Raw genomic sequence first — 11450 nt, 5'->3', positions numbered from 1 at the left:
ATCTAGAAAAGGAAGAGTAGAGGGTCGCTTATGAGAAGTACCAGCTGTTTTGCCCTCAACCCTCTTCTCCCCTTTCTCGGGCCTATCAGTTTTTGTCTTCTTTCTTGTCTCCACTTGAGCAGAAGGATCAACAGGAATTTCCGCATCATCACCACTGACTTCATGAACAGGCTCATTAACAGCCGCCTACGCGGTACCTGCACGCGCGCAACGAGAGGTTAGACCTTCAGAAGATCTGTCGGAACTTCCACTCGAGAGAACAACAACTCCCTCTCGAGTAGGATCAATGGGGTCATCTTCATCGTCTTCACCTAAGGCAACATTGGCATATTTACTGAAACTCTCATCCGATGGGTGCAAGAAACGGCCTCGAATTTGGTTTAACCACGTCGGCTTTCCATCTTCTTGGATCGCCTCAACCATGGCACCCACAGCCTTCGGATCCAAAACATTTATCAAACTATATCCAACTGAAAAAGACAAGGAAATAAGGAATAACGCACAAAATACAAAATAATTCGAATACACTCTAAGGAAATTACATACATTTGCCTTGGTAACCGTAAACGGGAACACCCATGGGGTTCTTCGGGAACCATAACAAACTCATTCCAGCACCAACCAAAGCCATCTCCTCCAACTGAGAAATGGCGGTCGCCTTATGTGTTAGTTTCTTGTACCAATCCTGTTCAGCAAAACCCACCAAAACATCTACCTTAGAGATCCCTTCACCCACCGACCGGTAATGCATATCCACAGGAATAACACCGCGACGAATGTAGAAAAACTTCTGTTTCCAATCGTGTAAGCTCTTTAGAGGAACGGAACAAACAGGAGCAACACCCGTCTGGGCGTTGAAAGAATAGAAACCATTGGTGTAAGTAACACTGTAGTAGACATTGAACATCTCAAACGTCGGATCAACACGATTGGCTCTACAAACAAATTCAAAGTGAGTAATACGCGGAAGCCCAATCGCGTTAATTTGAGAAATATGGAGCCCATAGTTCCTCAACACCGAGGCAGTAAATTTGGTAATTGGAAGCCTGAAGTTACCCTCCCGGAAAAACGCAGCATATAAGGTCAAGTAGCCCGGAGGTGCATTCATGGCGGTAGAACCAGCAGTCGGATATTGGGCTCCCCATTCAGGACGAAAACCCATTCCCTTCACCAAATTGTGGAACTCATCTTCTTTCCACCCTATCACCGCCTGGTTAGGGCCAGGAGGAACCTTCCCCTTATTCTTTCTTTTCTTTTGAGAAGGATTAGCTCCAGACATGATCAAAGAGGAGAGGAGAAATAAGATGGAAAAAATCAAGAAAGAAGGAGGAAAGGTGAAGAACATAAGGAGAGGAAACCAAACTTCAAATTTTGAAAAGTAAGGAGGAAGTAGAAACCGCCCCATATTTATACCCATCGCATTTAATGCGATGTGTAGTGGGCCGTCAGAATCCAGAAGGGTGACCAATGGGGGAGAAACACGCCAGAAGAGAGAGAAGACGTCGTCTCTTTTTTCGGGAGCGTGGGTGACAGACGTGACAGAAAGTAACTGCTGCAACTGAAAAGGCGCCTGTTCACCTCCGACAAGACAGGGATAGCAGACAGTCACATCAGTGTTCTCCCCCAAGACAAACAAAACTTCCCTTAGAAGGAAACAACAAATGCCATACGCCATGCGCCATGCGTCCATTTGGCATTTGTTACCAAAACCCATGCGTTGTGTGTCCATTTGGCTCAACTTTCATAAGTTACCAAAACACATGCGCCATACGTCCATTTGGCTCAACTTCTACAAGTTGCCAAAACCCATGCGCCACGCGTCCATTTGGCTCAACTTTTACAAGTTGCCAAAACCCATGCGCCATGCGTCCATTTGGCACAACTTTTATAAGTTACCAAAACACATGCGCCATGCGTCCATTTGGCTCAACTTTTACAAGTTGCCAAAATCCACGCGACATACAACAACACCAAAAAGACCACTACCCTTATAAGTCCAGAATCCCTCCTAGACGATCAACTCAACTAGAAGACACACTGGACTGGGGGGTCTTGAAGAGGTATGGTCCAATTCCCTGCATACATGGCAGGGACCACACCACTTTCCCATCATACATGGTGCCTACATCAGCAAAATAATCCAGAAGCTTCTAGAAGCTTCTAGAAAACATCAAGGTGGCACCAAAGATGCTCTATCCGACAAAAAGGACAACACGTGTCACCAATCGCCAAACGCCACATAGGCCTGCGACAAATCAGGGAGCATAACTGACGACGCCTGTCACACCCCCAAAAATACCACCTAGGGAGTGTCCCTGTTAGGCGTGTGACGTACCAACAATGAGCCACTAATCACATTGAACCCATACAAGTTTCTAAATAAAGTTCTCGACCATTAATAAAATACCATCAACAAGTTTAAATGAAAAGTTAATATGTTCAGCGGAAGCAAATAGTAAACCAAGTTAAACTGTTTCAAAACCAAAGTATAGTATCAAGAAATCAAGCACATAAATCCTCCCAGCCGACCCATGACCACTCCAGCTACTTCAGACAGCAAGTTCCAAATCCAAGTAATCTAACGACCTGCGAGCATGCAACAAGTGTATTAGACAAGGCTGGTGAGTTCATAGTTTTACAAAAACGTTGGTTACCAAGTGTTTAGTTAATCCATTGAATTTAAATCCGGAAGCAATGTTGAAAACAATGTTGATAATACCCCAATGCAAGACGGCTTCTGATTATTTTGCCCTTTCTCCAATGCTCCTATCAAAGCATTGGTCATGACTAGGTCATTAGTTCAACACCCGTCCTCCCAGGAACGGGGTGAGGTTGCCAAACCTAAGTAGCGCTACCAACTAATACCCGTTACCCTCCAGGTAACATAATAAGGGACTTACAAAAATGATAGGTGAGAATATTAACCAATATACCCGTTTTTACCCAAACCACTGACTGTCCCCAACCACTAGGACGCATGCTCGAATGTAGTGAACTCACCTTCGTTTGCTCGGTAAGATTACATACGTATTCCAAGTTGGTCAATTAGTTCCTATTGTGATTACCACATGTTAGGACGGTAATCAAGTAATCACGTATAAGTTACACGTATCTAACACGTATTGTCAAGTAGTAAACAACCAGGCATATACATTACGTATGTCATACAAGCATTCTGGTCATAATACATTTACGATACACGTTCACATCATGCATCAATACTAGTAATTTAGTTCACATGTAAGTACCCACGTATTGGTTCATTTGCATCCTTTAACCATTCCCATGTTATATTCTTATTTCAATACAGCAACCCAGCCCACTGATGTAATAGGCTACCCGACCCACTGATGTGTTCTAATTAGAGATTGCAGCCCAATCACAAATAAATTAGTCCACTAATTCTAGCAATCCATTTAACATATAATCGCCCACTAACATGTATTCGATCTGCCAAAGTTTTCGGCCCAACCCAAAACCTTATTGTTTTCCCTCGTTTGCGCATTCCAATTGACGTGCCAGGTCCAATCCAAATTATCTATTCTTATTTTAACCCTTGTAACCCCATTACCAATCCAATGTTACCCTTGATTAGTTCTGATTACATCCTAGCACCCTCATAAAAATCTAAATGTTTTACCCTGCTCGTGTGACCCAACCCAGCTGATGTTGGGCCCAAAAATAAGGTGCGGCCCCAATATAATGTGTGTGGTTCAAGCATATGCATATGTGTGCTAAACAACCCGTGCGGCCTAATTTCCTCTAATGCCCCTATTTTAATTATGCACAATTCATACCAAGTCTGTTTAACAAATCCGTTTCATTGTATAGCACTAACTGACATCCTAAAGAACCACTATTCAGCATCATAAATTTTGCAATTCATTATGTAATAATCATGCATAACAATCACAACCATTAAAATCTATTTTATGCACATGGTTACAATTCACACAATCTAACATAATACCCTAACACATGTTACCACAGTTCGATCATAATACTTAATAACATACATGGTCATGATTCACAGATATTTGCATGTATACAAGTAATCATTAGTACTTTTAACACACATAGCATACATAAGATAATAACATATGTAAAGTATAGTTCACATACCAATCAACTGCAGTTATACGTATGATGCCTTGACACTATAGGGTTATTTCGATGGGGGGGTCTGCCACTGAAACCGTCGCACAGCAAATAGAGGGGGTGGGGGTTTCCTGTCGTACGAAATCTTGGAAGATAGTTAGGGTTTTGTTTTTGGTTTAGAGTTTGTGTTAAATAACTACACCTAAGCATCCTATACGTAATAATACATTGGGGCGGTTACTGTTGACCGAGATGGGCTCAGACTCATGCAGTGGGCTGCCACCACACTAAATAATGCTGCCAACCAATGGGACTTGGTGGCAGTTTGGGCCTTTACTCCATTCGGTTCCTATAAGCTAAAAGTGTCTACTATGAGGGTTTGGTTTGTCCTCCACATTGGGCTTAATAGAAGGTGTAGGATGTGTGGGCCGAGATGAGAGGGGCCTGTGACCAAACATCGTATGTAAACAGCTCAAGTAAGTTGCGGCCCAGCTGAATTAGTTCAAGATCCTAACACATAACCATAACATGTGACTGAGTGTACACATGTAACCCGAACATTTATCAATTAACAGGTAGCAACAAGTTGTTATTATTGTTATATTCTTATAACATAAACCCCTAGACTACCAAGTGTATACAATTTGTTCAACAAGTTATTATTGTTATATTTATATAAAGTAAACATAACTCCCATTTATGAGAAAAGTTAGCGCGGACGAGTATTGAGTTTAACTGGACTAGACAAAATAATAATAATAATAATAATAATAATAATAATAATAATAATAATAATAATAATAATAATAATAATAATAATAATAATGAAACAGTGATAGTCTGAAAGTGCGGGTTGTCACATCATCCCCAACTTGAAGGAAATTTCGTCCCGAAATTTGACAAGTAAGTACAAGTTAGTGGCAAGTAGACACAAAGGAGTGAAGTGAGAAATCAAGATTGTTGCGGATTATTCTCAGGTGCCACATCATCCCCAACTTGAAAGAAATTTCGTCCCGAAATTCACCAGTTGCATTGGAATTGATTCAGCAGATTCGTACGATTTCGGATACTTAGTCTCGAGTTCCAATGAACTCTCATAATTGGAATTTGACAGTGCTCGCAAACCTTAACCTCCTGGGGCATGATTTCAAGAGGCACCTTGACAACCGCAACTTGGCGCTAGACTCGGACTCTAAGAAGGTATCACAAGAGTTTCGTTGGACAAACACTGCTTTAGACTCGCGACATAAATGACATCATCAACCTTACCCAATTCGTCGGGTAACTCGAGTTTTAGACGACGTGACCGATTCTTTCCAGAATTCCAACTAACCCAACGTAACGTAAATTAAGCTTGTCACGTTTCCTAAGTATGCCACACCTTCCCAGGGTGAGACTTTCAACACAATACGATTGCCTCTAACGTTTCCCAAGTTTATCAGCTTTCCTGACAGTCACGCGTTGCCTCCAATCGTCTCCAGTAATTAAGTTGTCAACCATCTTACTCTAACAAGAAGGTTGACCTTATCATCTATGTACCACACGAACCCAGCTTGGGAATTCTCTTCCTTCAGTGCTTCGACTTGGACAAGGCAAATCTGATCATGTAGGCTAGAGTCGATGGTGAGTTGCAAGTTCGTATGCGTTTAGGTTCCATAGTCGTATTCGCTCAGGAGTTTCGTCGAGCGATGCCATCACATAATTAACTTTCTCAAAACAAAGGTGCACGGGAGGCCTCTTGTGATCGGTCTAAACGGTGCAATTGGTACCGTCCAAGTGATGCATCCATCTTCATTCCAAGGACCATGGCTTCCACCGCAGGTCGTGAATCGAGCAGTTCTTCCTGTAATTCCACCGCGTGAGCCATCTCCTTCTCATGTTGCATCGATGTGTAACTGGGACTCTGATCCGAACCATCATGGTTACCGCCAGATCATTAGTACCCTCGGATAGAAGCGATGCTCAATGCGTTGCAGGGTAGGGTTTCAAAAGCTGAAGAAACGTTCCCCTGTTTTATTTCCCATGAATTCACAGCCCCCCCGCTATGCTAAGGAGGTCGAAGTTGCGCCATCTTCGAAAATCCAATGATGAATCTGCGATAGTATCCAGCAAACTCAAGGGATTGTTGTATCCCAAAAGAAATCAGGATTTGCATAAGGTCAATTCTGAAATTTCAACTAACGATGTGGAAGTAAACCAGGTAACTCTCCAGAAGACACGTCAGAAAATTCACGAATAACTGGAAGATGCTCGTTCTTCCTTTCCTAAAGTGGCGAATCGGTGACAAGAGCTAGTATAACAGAGTAGCCCTTCCGTAGACACTTCTGGGCTTTCACGACTGAGACGATGCCAACAATGGCACCACTACGATGATCTTGAACTGATAAGAATTCCCCACTAGGGAGAGGGATACGCACGATTTTCTCTTTTTGCAGAGAATTTCTGCTTGATACATAGATAACCAAGTCCATGTCAACGACCACGTCAAAACTTACAAGAGTATTGGGAAGTAGGTCAATGTCGAACACTTGACCCACGAGATCAAGTTTACAACCAAAAAGAACATGAGAAGCTGCTATCGATTTACTATCAGTTAATTCTACTACATGCTTATTTACAAGATGGGTGGGAGTCAGTCCTAGCTAGCGATTGAACCCCAGAGACACATAACTCAAATCGGCACCAAAGTCGAATAAAATAGAAGCAAAAAGATCATTCAAAGAAGACGTACCGCTCTCAGCATTACCCTTCATTGCGAGCTTCCCCAGCGCCAATAGTAAATACCCTTCCACTTGCCCCGTTCCCACCATGGTTCCCATTGTTGTTATTCCCTGCGTTGTTGTTGTTGCCAGAATTCTGGTTAAGCTGAGGGCAATCTCGCTTAAAATGACCCTCATCACCACACTGAAAGCACCCTTTTTGATTTCCCCGATTCTGTTGAGACTGTTGCCTCTCCTGCTGCTGTGGTTGCTGCTGCGGCTTTGGGAACCAGACCCTACAATCTTTAGCCATATGGCCCACCTTGTTACACCTATGACATACCCGGGTGCACGGTCCGCGATGGTGGAACATACACTTATCACACTTTGGTAGCTTTCCCGCGTAAGAACCCTGATTTGAACTATTGCTCTGATTCTGGTTCACAGAAGACGACTGGCTGAAACTACGGTGGATGCTGTTGTCTGCCCTTTTCTGAGATTGGCTGGCACTGGTTGCTTTGTCAGTATCGTTCCATTTTCGCTTGTGATCACTAGCAGGTGTGGTAGCTGTAGCAATCGAGGTAGTAGCAGAAACGCGTGGCGGCAAGTTGCCACGTTCGACCTCTTGGTCAGTAATCTTATGTGCCAAACGGACGATACGGGGCAGATTGTCTAGGTTTGCAGCAGTAACGTACCCCTTAACAGCTGGTGCTAAGCCCTTGAGATACAACTCAATTCGCCGAGGTGGGGGTCGAGACATGTTAGGGCACAAAGTTGCTAAATCATTAGACCTCCTAGTGTATGCTTCAATCTCAGATCCCTCCATTTTCAGATTGTAGAACTCGTTCTCCAGTTTCTGAATCTCATCACGAGGACAATACTCCTCTCGCATCAACTCCTTGAAATCATCCCAAGTAGTGGCATTCGCCATCTCAATACCCAACATCTGAACTTGGGCATTCCACCATGTCAGGGCACCATCCTCGAGTGTGCCTGTAGCATACTTCACTCTGTCCCCAGCTGGACAGTTACACATTGCAAATACCGATTCTGCCTTCTCAAACCATCGTAGGAGTCCTACAGCCCCTTCAGTCCCACTGAAGGTCTGTGGCTTACAATCCATGAACATCTTGTACGTACAAGCAGGTGGAGCAGGTGGATTGTTTTGATTCACAGGTTGACCTAAAACGTAAGAACGTATAGTGCACGGGTAAGATTCGAGTATACGACACAAGGATAGAAAGTAATTGGCACATATCGTACCAGCCTGGTAAGCCGCTAGGGCTTCAGCTACACGAGTGTTGATCAAGTTGGTTAATTCGGCCTGGGTCATAGCAATGTGACCACGTCCACCACCTCGGCCTCCTCCACGTCCACTCATGGTTCTATATAAGAGAAGGGAACAATCTTAAGGGTCGAAATGAGGTAAAGGTCGAGTATCACATTGAAATCTACAAACTACCAAGTTATTATTATGTGTGCACCCATAATAATAAGGCGATTTGCATGCTTATCTCAGTGCCTCTTAACTTGCCTTAAAAGGTTCCCCACATTCAAATAGCAACGAAAGGTTTTACAGGATCAAGAATCACAGTAGTCAAAGGGTTGTGTCACACTAACAGTTCACATAACAGGGGTTGGTAACATAAGGGCTCATATTGTTATGCCAAGTGTGCAGTCACATGTAATGTTATACATAAGTGTACGCTAGATATACTATGCAATAGTAAATGAGAAACGAACCTTGCAGTCTGGAGCTGAGTGTCATGGTCGATTTCGGTCCTGTTCGGTTATAGTCTGGTTTTATGAAAACGTTTTAAAACCAAGTTCGCTATAACCAGTGGCTCTGATACCAAACTGTCACACCCCCAAAAATACCACCTAGGGAGTGTCCCTGTTAGGCGTGTGACGTACCAACAATGAGCCACTAATCACATTGAACCCATACAAGTTTCTAAATAAAGTTCTCGACCATTAATAAAATACCATCAACAAGTTTAAATGAAAAGTTAATATGTTCAGCGGAAGCAAATAGTAAACCAAGTTAAACTGTTTCAAAACCAAAGTATAGTATCAAGAAATCAAGCACATAAATCCTCCCAGCCGACCCATGACCACTCCAGCTACTTCAGACAGCAAGTTCCAAATCCAAGTAATCTAACGACCTGCGAGCATGCAACAAGTGTATCAGACAAGGCTGGTGAGTTCATAGTTTTACAAAAACGTTGGTTACCAAGTGTTTAGTTAATCCATTGAATTTAAATCCGGAAGCAATGTTGAAAACAATGTTGATAATTCCCCAATGCAAGACGGCTTCTGATTATTTTGCCCTTTCTCCAATGCTCCTATCAAAGCATTGGTCATGACTAGGTCATTAGTTCAACACCCGTCCTCCCAGGAACGGGGTGAGGTTGCCAAACCTAAGTAGCGCTACCAACTAATACCCGTTACCCTCCAGGTAACATAATAAGGGACTTACAAAAATGATAGGTGAGAATATTAACCAATATACCTGTTTTTACCCAAACCACTGACTGTCCCCAACCACTGGGACGCATGCTCGAATGTAGTGAACTCACCTTCGTTTGCTCGGTAAGATTAAATACGTATTCCAAGTTGGTCAATTAGTTCCTATTGTGATTACCACATGTTAGGACGGTAATCAAGTAATCACGTATAAGTTACACGTATCTAACACGTATTGTCAAGTAGTAAACAACCAGGCATATACATTACGTATGTCATACAAGCATTCTGGTCATAATACATTTACGATACACGTTCACATCATGCATCAATACTAGTAATTTAGTTCACATGTAAGTACCCACGTATTGGTTCATTTGCATCCTTTAACCATTCCCATGTTATATTCTTATTTCAATACAGCAACCCAGCCCACTGATGTAAGAGGCTACCCGGCCCACTGATGTGTTCTAATTAGAGATTGCAGCCCAATCACAAATAAATTAGTCCACTAATTCTAGCAATCCATTTAACATATAATCGCCCACTAACATGTATTCGATCTGCCAAAGTTTTCGGCCCAACCCAAAACCTTATTGTTTTCCCTCGTTTGCGCATTCCAATTGACGTGCCAGGTCCAATCCAAATTATCTATTCTTATTTTAACCCTTGTAACCCCATTACCAATCCAATGTTACCCTTGATTAGTTCTGATTACATCCTAGCACCCTCATAAAAATCTAAATGTTTTACCCTGCTCGTGTGACCCAACCCAGCTGATGTTGGGCCCAAAAATAAGGTGCGGCCCCAATATAATGTGTGTGGTTCAAGCATATGCATATGTGTGCTAAACAACCCGTGCGGCCTAATTTCCTCTAATGCCCCTATTTTAATTATGCACAATTCATACCAAGTCTGTTTAACAAATCCGTTTCATTGTATAGCACTAACTGACATCCTAAAGAACCACTATTCAGCATCATAAATTTTGCAATTCATTATGTAATAATCATGCATAACAATCACAGCCATTAAAATCTATTTTATGCACATGGTTACAATTCACACAATCTAACATAATACCCTAACACATGTTACCACAGTTCGATCATAATATTTAATAACATACATGGTCATGATTCACAGATATTTGCATGTATACAAGTAATCATTAGTACTTTTAACACACATAGCATACATAAGATAATAACATATGTAAAGTATAGTTCACATACCAATCAACTGCAGTTATACGTATGATGCCTTGACACTATAGGGTTATTTCGATGGGGGGGTCTGCCACTGAAACCGTCGCACAGCAAATAGAGGGGGGTGGGGGTTTCCTGTCGTACGAAATCTTGGAAGATAGTTAGGGTTTTGTTTTTGGTTTAGAGTTTGTGTTAAATAACTACACCTAAGCATCCTATACGTAATAATACATTGGGGCGGTTACTGTTGACCGAGATGGGCTCAGACTCATGCAGTGGGCTGCCACCACACTAAATAATGCTGCCAACCAATGGGACTTGGTGGCAGTTTGGGCCTTTACTCCATTCGGTTCCTATAAGCTAAAAGTGTCTACTATGAGGGTTTGGTTTGTCCTCCACATTGGGCTTAATAGAAGGTGTAGGATGTGTGGGCCGAGATGAGAGGGGCCTGTGACCAAACAGCGTATGTAAACAGCTCAAGTAAGTTGCGGCCCAGCTGAATTAGTTCAAGATCCTAACACATAACCATAACATGTGACTGAGTGTACACATGTAACCCGAACATTTATCAATTAACAGGTAGCAACAAGTTGTTATTATTGTTATATTCTTATAACATAAACCCCTAGACTACCAAGTGTATACAATTTGTTCAACAAGTTATTATTGTTATATTTATATAAAGTAAACATAACTCCCATTTATGAGAAAAGTTAGCGCGGACGAGTATTGAGTTTAACTGGACTAGACAAAATAATAATAATAATAATAATAATAATAATAATAATAATAATAATAATAATAATAATAATGAAACAGTGATAGTCTGAAAGTGCGGGTTGTCACAACGCCAATAAAACATTTCAACATGGGCAAATATAAGCGCGCCACGTGTACCACTACACAGGTCACGACAGAAGAGACCAAGAGGATATTCCCCTTGGTCGGACAGCTGGCGCACAACCACAGCTGGCACGGC

Source organism: Helianthus annuus, chromosome 2, assembly GCF_002127325.2.
Source record: "Helianthus annuus cultivar XRQ/B chromosome 2, HanXRQr2.0-SUNRISE, whole genome shotgun sequence".
Lineage (NCBI taxonomy): Eukaryota > Viridiplantae > Streptophyta > Magnoliopsida > Asterales > Asteraceae > Helianthus > Helianthus annuus.
The sequence above is the reverse complement of the archived record's forward strand: the minus strand, read 5'-3'. Positions refer to the sequence as shown.